This window comes from Protopterus annectens, chromosome 7.part0, assembly GCF_019279795.1.
Source record: "Protopterus annectens isolate FY-2018-M chromosome 7.part0, PAN1.0, whole genome shotgun sequence".
Taxonomy (NCBI): Eukaryota; Metazoa; Chordata; order Ceratodontiformes; family Protopteridae; genus Protopterus; species Protopterus annectens.
Window position 1 is genome coordinate 1,778,059,960 of NC_056739.1, and position 13,030 is coordinate 1,778,072,989.

At 40.5% G+C, this 13,030-nt stretch overlaps 1 pseudogene; it reads right to left on the reverse strand.

Moving 5' to 3' along the window:
* Window positions 1–809: 809 nt before the first annotated feature.
* Window positions 810–3,259, reverse strand: LOC122806190 (annotated as a pseudogene).
* Between the last annotated feature and the right edge of the window lie 9,771 nt (window positions 3,260–13,030).

Genomic DNA, 13,030 nt, shown 5'->3' on the forward strand with positions numbered 1-13,030 from the left:
TTAGACCTGACACATGACGAAATAGTTTGTAACAGAGTTAGAGAATGTAAACAGTGTACACTCATTGCAGATTACCAAAGAAACAGCATCTACTGAAAACTTTGCATCAGCAATTACTAGATTGAGATTGTGATAGCCACAGGGTACAAGAAATGCATGTGGCTGTAAAGACAAAATTCTTGCCTGAACAATGTTTTCCCTTCATATTAGCCAGTCATAACCCTGGCCACTGCAGTTTAGTGGAACTCCCCAACTTGAGTTCATTTTACACAATGTCACTAAGAAAGCCAGCAGCAGTCTCAGTAGCCTGGAGGAAAGAGAAAAGTATGCCTTTCCTTCCACAGTTTCATAGCATTTCAGCAATACAGACAGTCAGTGACATTTCTATATGCAATGTTTCAATGAAATGTTACACTTGTTCAAACTGTCATTTCTACTTGAGTCACTTAAAAACAGTAGGCTTGTTGCCACAAGTCATGTTAAAAATACTGTACCATTGTCAGGTAATTGATCAAAGACTGGGAATGACCCCATTGGCAGTAGGCAACTATACCTTCAGTACACATGCTGAAATATTAGCAGATGCAAGAACATGGTTAGTCAGCTTCGTTATACCCATTCAGGTAACAGTTACAATACAGAATAGTGTATAGCTGACCAAACTTTGTGCTTACCTGCCAACTCCACTGTAGTGCTTCTGTACAGGAACTCGCATACTACAGAACTGTTGTGCCTTCCGCTTACAACTGTTGTGCTTCTGCTTACAACAGTTGTGAATTTGCACACTTAGATTCATACCTAGCCACTTACTAAAACTTCACTTTTCTTGTCTTGCACTGAGCAAATCTATCAATTATATCAGCAGAGTCTATCTGGCAAGATATTTCATTATTAATAGAAATCATAGCCAAGCCCACAAGTCTATCCTGTAGCTTAGTACTTCTTAAGTATGTTTTGATTAGTTTGAGTTTGGAGAAGCTCCTCTCCCCAGATGCAACTGTCACTGGCAGAGTCAACAAAATGCGTAGAGCTACCACTACCTGTGGGAATATCTCCACCAACCCTCGCTTTTTCATTACATTAAGGATATCCAGTGCTGATAATCCCTTTGTAATAATGTGGCAAAGGGTTTTCAATTCCTCATACAGCTCTACTGCATCGATATCAGCAGAGTCATTGTGCGTTAAAAGATTCTGCAAGTCTTTACAGAGCTGCAATAGCTTATCATCAGAAACCGTACAGAGGTCTTGTATGTTGTAGAGGAAGCCAAAAGTAGCACTATGAGCTGCAAGTTGGGTGAACCTGTCCTGCACAGATGACAGTGCAATGTCAACAAGAGTTAGAAAAAGTTGACTTTAAAATTCTGTTCAGGACTAATTAGACACTCATCATCGGCTTCATAACCAAAAAGCTTCCTCTTTTTCCTGGGTCTCACCTCATCTGCACCAGGAAACTTGAGTTCTACTTCCAGTTCTTCAGCTAGCTCAGTTGCAGTCACTTTTGCCTTTTTGTACCCCGTGGCCCTGTATTCTTTTAAAAACCTTTTCAGTTCTTCAAGCAGAATCACTGCTTGATCAATTTGCATGGATGAGCTTTGTAAAAGTTTACTGACTTGTCCAACCTTTACTAATACATCATACCAGACTACCAGCGCTATTAAAAACTTAGCACTTTTCATTGCACTGCTCAGTGATGCTGCCTCTGAATATGCCTTAGGATCTTTCCCTTTTGTAACTTCTGCCACTGAAACTAAGGCATCATAAACTGCACCCACTTGGTATCTCACTGCTTTGACACTTTCTACCCTACACTCCCACCTGGTCTCACAAAGTGGCTTTACAGTTAGACCAGACACATTATCACGAAATATTTTGTACCTCTGAGTAGAGGATGTAAACAGAGTGTACATTCGCTGCAGACTACCAAAGAATGAAACAGCATCTATTGAAGACTTTGCAGCATCACCAATTACTAGATTGAGATTATGACAGCCACAGGGTACAAAAATGCACGTGGATTTAAAGACAAGATTCTTGCCTGAACACCAGAATGTTTCCCCTTCATATTAGAGCCATTGTCATAACCTTGTGGAACTCCCAAACTTTTGAGTTCATTTAACACAATGTCAGTCAGAAAACCCCCAGTAGTCTCAGTAACCTGGAGGAAGGACAAGAAGTACTCCTTAACTTCCACACTTTCATTGCATTCAGCAATACGGACAGTCAGTGACATCTGTTCCTGATGACTGCAGTCAGGAGTGCAATCCAATATAATGGAATAGTACTTGGCATCTCTTTATCTTTTTCAAAATAGTGTCTCTGACAGACTTTGACATTAACATTATCAACTCATTCTGGATTGTTTTCCCCAAGTAGTGATCATGGATCTCGGCATTACTGATATGACGAAGATGCTCTTGTATTACTGGATCAAACTTGCCCAACAGCTGCACCAACCCAAGGAAGTTACCATTACCACTTGTAAAGAGTCGATCCTCACTACCCCTAAATGCCAGGTTATGTTGGGACAAGTACTGACAGATTGCTAGCAGTCTTTCCAGAACATTTCTCCAGTATTTCCTCTCAGACTTAATCATGTTCTCACGGTGGTGATCAATGGTGGAGCTATTCTTAAGCCTCAAATGCAAGTCACTCCACTTAGCAGCAGCTTCTTTATGTTTCACTGACCGCTCATGTTCTATAAGCTTTTGTCCCAAATTTTTCCAGTCACATGTTCCTGTACTAGACAGGGCAACTAAATGAGTACTGCTGAAGAGTTTGCAACAAAAACAAAATACTAAGTCACTACTTTCGGAATACACCAACCAAGACCTTCTGACTGTCTCACCATTTGTAAGACTTTTATTATAAAAGATGGGGTTAAATCTTCTATGGTGGTCATCATAGGGGAAACTGTGATTCATTATCTGAACAGGCCCTGCAGCACTTAACAGACAGCGAACTTTATCATCCATGGGATCTGGCCATTTACCAGGGTCACTATCGACTTCCCTGTGTGTTACTGGATCTACTTCCTTACTTTCCTCCTCACATACATCTACTACTTGGCCAGATACATGACTTGCTCCTAGCTCTGACCACACAGGAATAGAGTCAATGGATGCCCCAGACACTGACTGAGCTCCACACACTCTGTCACACTCGGCATTATCACCTGCAAGGTCAGAGCCATTATCACACACCTCTGACTCAGATTCATTATCTGTACATCCAGTACCAGTATTCTCAACATCTACCATACAGCAAGCATTGTTGGGACGTTGGCAGGAACTGTCACTTTCACCTGGTCTGGAAGGACTGCTTGGCACCTCAACATCTACCATACAGCAAGCATCGCTGGGACTTTGGCAGGAACTGTCACTTTCACCTGGACTGGAAGGACTGCTCGGCACCTCAGAGAAATCTGCCTCTTGAAGCATTTCACTGTCCCTGTCTTGCAGCTCACTGTCTAATGTCTGACTAGAATGCATAAATCGCATCATTGAAGCACGTAAACTAGCCACTTGCAATTCTCTCTGAGCCTTTCTTTTTCTATTTGCTGCACCAGAAAGCTTCTTTGGACCTTTTCCAGGCTGTCTGTTAAAAATAAATTTTGGAAATTCAGATGTTAGGAATGGAAGTTGCAGTGTTCATAAACTCCCTCAATTCTTAGAGCTGCCTACCCACCCAAGTCTTGCAATTCACCCAACTAGGCCTTGCAACTACAAATGGTTGTTAGTACATGTATTAGAGCCAACTTTATACTATACAAAATTAGAAAACAGCAGAACAGTGTACAGGCTTCTCAATTATTGGCACTAAACAGCCAATTCAAATACAAGAACCAGTCATCTGGAACTAGAGCTTGCTTACATTGAGCACATTTACCCCCCCCATCTCATCCTATCCATTTACTTGTAAACATTTCAAATGCTATTACTGTACTGGTTCATAAAGTGATGTTGTGGCTCATTTTTCATCTGATTTACTGTCCACACAGATCGTGCCTACAATGTAAGGCATCAGGAATGCTATTCAGTTGTCATGGAAGTGTTTACCGATTCATAGATGCAGAGGAGGTAGTATTCATTGCAGAGGATGCGGTATTCATTGCAGAGGAGGCGGTATTCATTGCAGAGGAGGCGGTATTCATTGGAGCACTTGAAGCTTCCAAATATTTCAACAGTAGGTTCCTATCACGTTCAAGGTAACCAGTTTCCCAAATATCTATGAAGGACAAAACATTAGTGTAAACATACTGTATGGTACAAAAAAAAAAGAAATAAGCCAACACCATTGATGCACCACCCCACAGACAATCCGAAGTCACTTCTACAACTCCACTGCAGAACCTTCCTATAATATGACTGTTACTGCCAGTACAACATTTCCTTGATATATTATAGCACAGCAGTCTGTTCCTTAGATGGAAGGACCTATAAGACAGCCACACATGCTTCTTTTACTAGTACTACAAAATATTTATATATAAACCAGCACATGAATTACTATGTTAAATCATATTACCATTCGACATTCAAATTATTTTGCTGCGACATCAGTGTACTGCAAACAGTAAAAAAAATTCACGTTTGATGTATTGTTAGAAAGTCACACTGAAGCAGTAGAAATAAACCCGCACCATGTTTACAAAGTTCCCTGCTATTATACATAGAGTCTCCATCCCTCCCACTCACACTGCTATTCCTCCGCTATGGCAAGAATGCCAAGTAAATTCAGTTATTTCTTCCTACATGTTTTAATATAGGTATTTTGAACTTCAGCAGCATGTGATACAAAACCTACCACCAAATACCTTTGCAGGTAACTACACTGATGAACTGTCCTAGACATTTTCAAAAGGAAAAAATCACAGCTGAATAGCCAGGCACTGTGGTATATAAAAATGCACAGTTACTCTACAGACAAAATAAAAATACCAAAATCCAGAACGAACAACTTCCAACAGACGAAAAACTTAGACCATGAAGTAGTTTTTAGCGCTTTCATTCACTACGTTTACAATTAGTATCATTCTGACAGCAGCCAAGTAAATTGTTAACTAATTTCTGAGTGTTAGCAATTCAAACTAAAAATGCAGCAGTGTGAGACTCAAACCATAAATACTAAAAATCTGTACTGTAACTATGGTACCAGAAGTAACAATTTGCATTCAAATGCAGTTGAGAGAGTTAAGAAACTAACACAACTTCCAGTGCACACATGCTCACTCAGCTTTGTTTCTCGAGCACCCACAGTGACATTTAATTTGCCACTGCTCATTAAATAACTGACAGTAATCTGACGTGTAAAACTGCACTGCCCAACAGTAAAAAGTTGAGCAAGTGTTATATAGCATTTGACAAAATCAGAAAGTAAAAATCACCACAAATATGCCTTCAAAAAACTGCACTAGCAATGCTTATGCTGCTATCAAATATGCTTTAACTATTCATCAAGTACATCACAAAAAGCAAAGCAGAAATCTGTTCAGTCACATGACATGACTACTGTGGTTAAACAATGGGTGAAATGAAATAAAGCCAAAAGCTGATTTCATAAAACATTCTAATGGTTGTATTTCACTCAGTCCTTGTACCATGCAAAAAAAAAAAAAGAGCTTGATCACCATCCGATACGAAGTAAATGTTGCAGTAGCTTGTGTTAACACTAGAAGAATCCCAACCAATATTTGCATTCACAACACGAAGTCAGCCGAAACCTCAAAATCTACCATAACCACTAAGAATAATGTTGACTAGTCACTTAATACCATAACTGCTGGAATGAACTGTAAATCTGTATGACACAAATTAATAAGCTGTCCTTATGAAAACTTGTCAGTTCTCATACTAATAATATCTTAGATTTCCCATAGTCTCAAAGCAGACTACAAACTAAAGGCTGGGCACTCCTGATTTGGTTTTGCATCTTGCACAGCATTGTCCATGCTTAGTAGTTTTAAGTGTACACTAGACAGCAGAATCATCCCAACCAACACACAGCAATCAAGCACCTTAGTCGTAAAGAAAATGGATATATACTCTCTGAATTATAAAGACTGAAATCTAGATAAATCATGTGACATTTCTACTGAAAAATACACTAACTTTTATATCTTACTTATGAAAAATGAGCAAAGAAAATGACCACACTGAATGAAACACCCTGGTTACTTAAACAGCTAAAGTGTACCAGCAGCAAGTCATGAATGGTCATAAACCAAATTACTTGAACAGTCTGAAAACATGCCAAAACACCTGCAAACATAACCCAGAGAGACACACCAACTAACAATTACAAAGTGCTTCCCTGCTTCTTTCACACAATTACAAAATGCGTCCCTACTTCTTTTCAATCACACAATTAAGTGCTTCCCTGGCCCCTGCTTTAAATCACACACACTAAAAAAATGCCTCTGCTTCGTTCACATTTCACAAATAAACACATGCATTCTGCATAATCCAGAGCACTTGGCTGCGCAGCCTATCCATGGAGTTATCATTCTGAACTAGAACACTTTTGGTTTTCTTCTGTAAAATAAAAAGGCCTTCCAGTCATTTACCACTCCACTCTAAACCATGTAGACCTTCTCCCTTAACATTAAAGGCACTGATGTCATTGCAATATGCCCCCACCCCCACATATAGCCACATTACATCAATCTTGAGCCAGTGAGGCAAACACCTCCAACACCCCAGTGAAACTTGGGGCTGAAGTCTGTCTTTCTTCATTCTCTTCAACCAAATCTCAGTACTACACACTCACAATTCTGTTTTTTGTCACAATGCTTGTTAAAAGACGTCACAGCTTCAATTCTTGATTACACGACAAAAAAATTCAGTATAGCAGCCATCAAATTTTTAAGGAAGCCTAAGAAATGGAATCATTAATGGTGCAAGTGTGGAAGCAATGACAGCAGAGGCTAATAAAACCGCTTGGCACTTTTGTAGAGCTGGAATGGAAAGGAGATCAGTAGCTGTATTAGGCTAAATGTGGCGACAAGTAGATGTACCAATTTATCATTTTGTTGCATAATTTATAAGGACTGCAAACAGACACTCTCACTTCATGTGCAACCGGGCTCAGCTTGAATTCTTATAACCAGCTGTCCTCACAATCCCAAACATCTATCATAAACAAACTTGCTAGCAAGCTAAAACAAATATCACGCTTTACAAATAAGATGTTAAATTGATTTGGTGTGAACTATGTTCTATTTCTTTAATATAATTAGCTGCAGGAACAATGTCATTTATGTGGTAAAATGACCAGGAATGCTACCCATAAGATTATATTAGCAATCTTACTAAACAATGTTGTGTCTTTCGGCTTTTTCCTGGTTATGGGTCGCCATAGTGGAACTACGGTCCTCTAATGATTGGCAGTAGATTTTTACATACCGAGTTGCCAGTTGCCAGCCCTGATGCACAAAGGTACGCCCATTCATGCACGTCTCCACACAAGACGCTCTAGCTGAGAATCGAACCGGACAGCATCTTACTGTGAGGCAACAATGCTAGCAGCCAAGCCTGACGGAAGAAAACACAACTTTCCTTTGTATAAGCCAACAGTACTATATATCCACAAAGAATACTTTGGGGGGGGGGGGTTGGTGCAATACTCCAACCCTCTATTAATCAAAATGTAACTACTGTACAGCTCATCTACAAATAGTAGGTATTTGTGTGCTAGAGATTGACGCATAAAAAGGAACATGCAGTAATTTGATTTACTGCTCAGGCATGCAGTGTCTCTCTTCCCCTAGCAAAGAGAACTATAACCTCCCATGTTTTAGACTGTAAAGAAAAAAAAAAAGTCATACACAATGAATCAGTAAACTTAGACTGCATCAAATTCCAAACGTTCCATCTATTGCCTGGTTCAGCTTTCCCATATGACAACTACTATATACAGATAATATCGTTTTAAGGCCATCAGTTGTTGCCGCTACTATTCCTATAATATTATAGTTCATTTCACTTAATCTGTAGGCCCCATGTTTGATTCCTTTGGTCTTCATCATAATACAACACAACTCTAAGCAAGTTACTTAACGAGATCTGTACTCACTCTTGTATCATCTTTAGCAACTTGTACTCCGTGGGACTTGACAAGTTTTCTTGCAAAATACGTTCATGATAGGGTAACAGACTTGTGATGTGCCTCAGCATGGGCATACTAGCAAGAAGGTATACAGACTACAACCCAAATATTGCACACATAGCACTGTAGCAACTTAGCAAGATACATGTACGGTGAAACAACAACCAGAAGATGCAGCTGTGATTTTTACACTAGCCTTTAAAATATTTCTTGCAGAATACAAGTATTTAAAAAATGATTGCATGAAGGTATCCAGTTTCTACAACCCCGATGATGTTGTTAACATTTTATTTACAATTACACACAGCCCACGATTCTTGACATTTCATTACTTTTCATTCATTACAAGCACTTAAATAAACTTGAGCCTCCTTCTCAGACTGCCTCTTTTCTATTAATCCAAAAACAGATCTTCAAGAAGCTTAGATGTTTCCAAAACCATCTGACATCTTAAAAACTTACAACCATAAGTATCTAGTGTTCTGTTCATATAGTCTGCATTCTCTACTAAATCCAGCAATCTATCCTGTGGCTTAACTCATCCTTACTCCTGAACAAAACATGCCCATCTCTTTCTTTGCTTTCAAGCAATCAATGGTAACGTAAAATATCAAAATATTTATTTAAATAAGAATTTATCAACATCTCTGTCATTGGGCAAATACAACGCAAACCTCAACATTCCATCTTCAGCGTCTATAAGGCATTTTAATGGTCAGCCAAATCACATGCGGACCTAAACTCAGTCTTTACACTTCCCAGAAGAGTATACCTTTTCTGCACATGTCCTTTACGAAAGAAGTTCAGAGTACCCCCCTAGCAAGCTCCACCATAAAAAAATCATTTACCAAACAAAAGCAACAAGACAAACCCTTATTTTCTCAGCAGTCATCATCCTCCTGCTGCTGTGGAGACTGCTTACAAAAATAAACCATACTCTGACCAGAATAACACATCCCATTGACCCAAAATTTTTCTCTGTAAAGGCATAAGGTGCTGCTTGTACTAGTAACAGCCTTTTTATTATTATTATTATTATATGCTCAAAGAGCAGCTTTACGAACGATGCTAGTTACATTTCCCTGTCCTCTACATCTTGGGAGCATTGCTTATTAGAGGAATCTGCCTTACTGACTGTACTAGTGCTACACACAAAATCTGGCCGACTCTAGGGATTAACTGAAAGCCTAGGCTAAAATACTGGTCTTTCAAAAATATTAAACAGACTAAAAAAAAAAAAATACTTCGTTCACAAATCACATCACAAATAAATCCCCGGCGTACCCCATCCCTCACTTACCTGACCTCCTAGCCGCCGGTGTTGAAATTAAAACTCCAAACGCTCCATAGTAGCCCATGTGGAAGAATGAACCAGGCAAACAAAACGACGCTGACGTCCAGATTCCAAGAACTATGATGTCCAATAGCCAATAGCTGCACCCGCCTCTCTAGCGCATCAATGAAGGAAGGAACGAGAGGTGGGAGCTAGCTGTTTATATATGCACAATGGATCAGTGGCCGTGATGTCAGTGATGCAGAATCATCACTGATAGGACGATTTGAATAATGCCCCATAAGAGCAGCCACTCACATCACATCAAGACTATACGTCCTGCAAGGGGAGGGGAATGAGTGAGAACATGGCTTAGGGTGGGGGTTGTGCTACTGTGGAGGATAAAAAAAAAATGAGCAAGTTCGTGCTTGAACTGGGTCTGGGGGAGGGCGCAATTGCCTAGCCTCAGTCTATGGGTGCCCAGCGGTGAAATTTGTTGTTGTTGTTGTCTCGGCTTTCTCGGTTATGGTCAAATCACAGCAGAACTCCGATCCCTATACAATTGCGGAATTTGCGCCCTTTTGAGGCCGGCCTATACGGCACCCTAGGCGGTCGCCTAGTTCGCCTATACCTAAGGCCGGCCCTGTGCAGCAGTCGAGAACTGAACGAAATACTGCTAAAAGGGACCACAACAGATTTTTCTGTTTCTGTAGTATTTCTTCCATTTTTCTGTCCCTGTCTGCTTTCTAAAGTTTTATGAACAAAATTTTTTTTATATCTGACAAAGTTATGATTTCCATCCTTCAGTCGTTTTAAGGTAAGTGGCATGCATTTCTTTTCTGCTTTGAATGCGCAGTATGAGAGTGGGGTTAATACGGAAAATACTGGTGTCATACATATGAAAAGAGGAATGACAGTGGGGTAACAAGACGTTTTCATAACGCCTTAGCTAAACCTGTGTTAAACAGGTATAGCTTATTGAGTGATAGTGGGGTACTGAGTGAAAATGGGAGCGAGTGCGGGAATTTAAATGAGCCAGAAAAAGGTACACCAGCTGGTTATGTTTCATCGGGTGTCCTGGGACAGTTGTATGTTTTTAGATCAGTGGATCGCCCTTACTAAGGATGATGGCGATCTTGCTTTTCTGGAAAATGGTAGTTTTAATAAAGATGTTCTGACTAATTTACGAAAAAAGTTAAAAAAGAAAGTAAAAATACCAGGGTTGTGCTGGGCAGCTTTTAATGATTGGATGTGCGAGGCTAAAGAATGGGAAAAGGACTCGGTCATTAGTAGTCTTAAGGATAGTCAACAAAAGTTAAAAGAACAGATAAAGGAACTGTGACAAACTGCTAAGAATCTAGATATAGCAAATGGTAAATGTTTAAAAGAACCACCCTTTAAGGGATTATATCCAGTACAAGAGTTAAATAAATTACAGATACCTGAATCATCTGAAGATGATAATCCATGGTTCCCCCCACCCCCTACAGCACCTCCACCGCAATATCAGCCTTCACAACTTCAGGACGGAACTGTTAACTCCACAATACAGAGTGAAGGCCGATGGAGGGAAGAGCAAATTATTCCAGACCCCAGACGGGGAGATCAGGTGATAGGAGGTCAGTCTAGCCGCCTGGCTATAGAACAACCTGACCAAATAGATACAGGCAAATCATCCCCTAGAGTAACCTGCTCTAAGGTAAAGAAACAGCACAAAAGAAAAGTGCAAACGCTTTTTGACCCTAGGTCCAGTCAGCCGAAAATACCTCAAAACAGGAAAAGTATATATTCATACAAGGGTAAATATTATAAGCAATGCCCAATTGTGATTAAGGACAAGGATAGTTTCATTAGTCCGGATAAATCTCATCAAAGCTTTACTTCTGATTCAAGCACGAGTTCATCAGACAAAGCAGGAGTATTTCCACTGAGGGAGATTTCCATATCCACTACATGCTAGAGGTGCAGAACAACCGGCTACTGTGGTCGTACCTAGGGCGTGGTCGGCAGTTGATTTTCGAGCTATTACTAAATCACTTCCGCCCATTCGTAATAACCCAGCAAAGTTTCAACGTGTATTAGCCGGACACATTTGTTTACAAAATCCTACTATAAAAGAAGTTAAAGCTGTCCTCCAATATGCTGTTCCAGCTGATCTGATGAAACGTATCTGGGATCATGCCAATGTCCCCACCCCATACCAAAGCATAATACACAAGGAGAAAACAGTTTTGAAGCAGTCAGACAACGAATAGTTGATGCTATCATCGTCATAGTGCCACCTACCCCAAATTGGTCTAAGATTAAGTCAGTCATACAGAGAGAAGACGAACCTATAGATGAGTACTTACAACGACTTACTGATGCCTTTGAGGCATATTCCGGATACCCAGAGTCCACCGAAGGGCCAGCACAGAGCGGGCTGTCAGCCGCTTTTGTGGGTGGCTTACGCCCTCAAGTGAGAGATAAATTAAAATAAGTATGTTTGAATTGGCCTAGTTTAGGCCTGCATGAGTTAGTTCAGCAAGTACAATACCTATCTGACCATTTGGCTAAAGAAAAAAAGGATTTACAGGAAAAATTAGTACAAGCACAAATTCAAGTGTGTAACGCTTTTGGCCAACCTGGTCACCGAGGTAGAGGACGAGGGCGGGGTAGAGGTCACAGTCCAACTACTCAAAATAAACAAAACTATCAAGGTACACAAATGACCCAACCCCAGAATCCCAGTAAACAGACTGAGTGTTTCAATTGTGGCCAGGTAGACCATTGGAAAAATGAGTGTCCATATTTGGCTGAACAACCTGCACCATACACTGAGGCATCACAACAATGAAATTCTAACTGGACGCCAAACCCTCGACAGCAACCACAATGAAGGTTCCCTGAACAGAAACAACAGCAGTTGTACCCCTTCCTTCTTGTGAATCAGGACGGACCACATGTCATGTTACTGGTTAAAAATAAACCATATCCATTTTTGATTGATACCGAAGCGACTAAATCTATGCTAACTAGCAGAACGGCCATGAATATCCCACTTTCTAATAAAGTAACTAAAGGAGTAGGTGTCTCTGGTATACCTATTGAGTATTCTGAAACTGTCCCAGTCCCAATAACTTTGGGACCATTGCAAGATAATCACGCATTATTGAAATGGGTTCTCGCTGGATACTCCCTAACCGTATCAGTTCTATTCAAAATGCACCATGTCCTGTAACCCAGAGGCAACTTAGAGGGTTCCTTGGTCTAGCAGGATACTGCAGACAGTGGGTGTCTAATTTTTCAGAAATTACCGCCCCTCTGTTGCACCTCTTGAAAAAAGACATTACAGACCCTCTACCCTGGACGTCACAGCATGATGAGGCTTTTCAGGCAATCAAAACAGCCTTGGTAAATCGTCCTGCCTTAGGGTTACCGGACTATTCCAAACCTTTTGTTTTCTTTTGTTGCGAACTAAATAAGACTGCTCTGGGTCTCTTAACCCAGCAACGCACTGGAGGATACTGACCAATTGCTTACTATAGCACTCAATTGGATCCGGTTGCTTCTGGTTATCCAGCTTGCTTACGGGCTGTGGCAGCTGCTGCCGTCTTGGTAGACATGGCAGCTCCACTAACCCTGGGACATGACACTGTATTAGCAGCCCCAC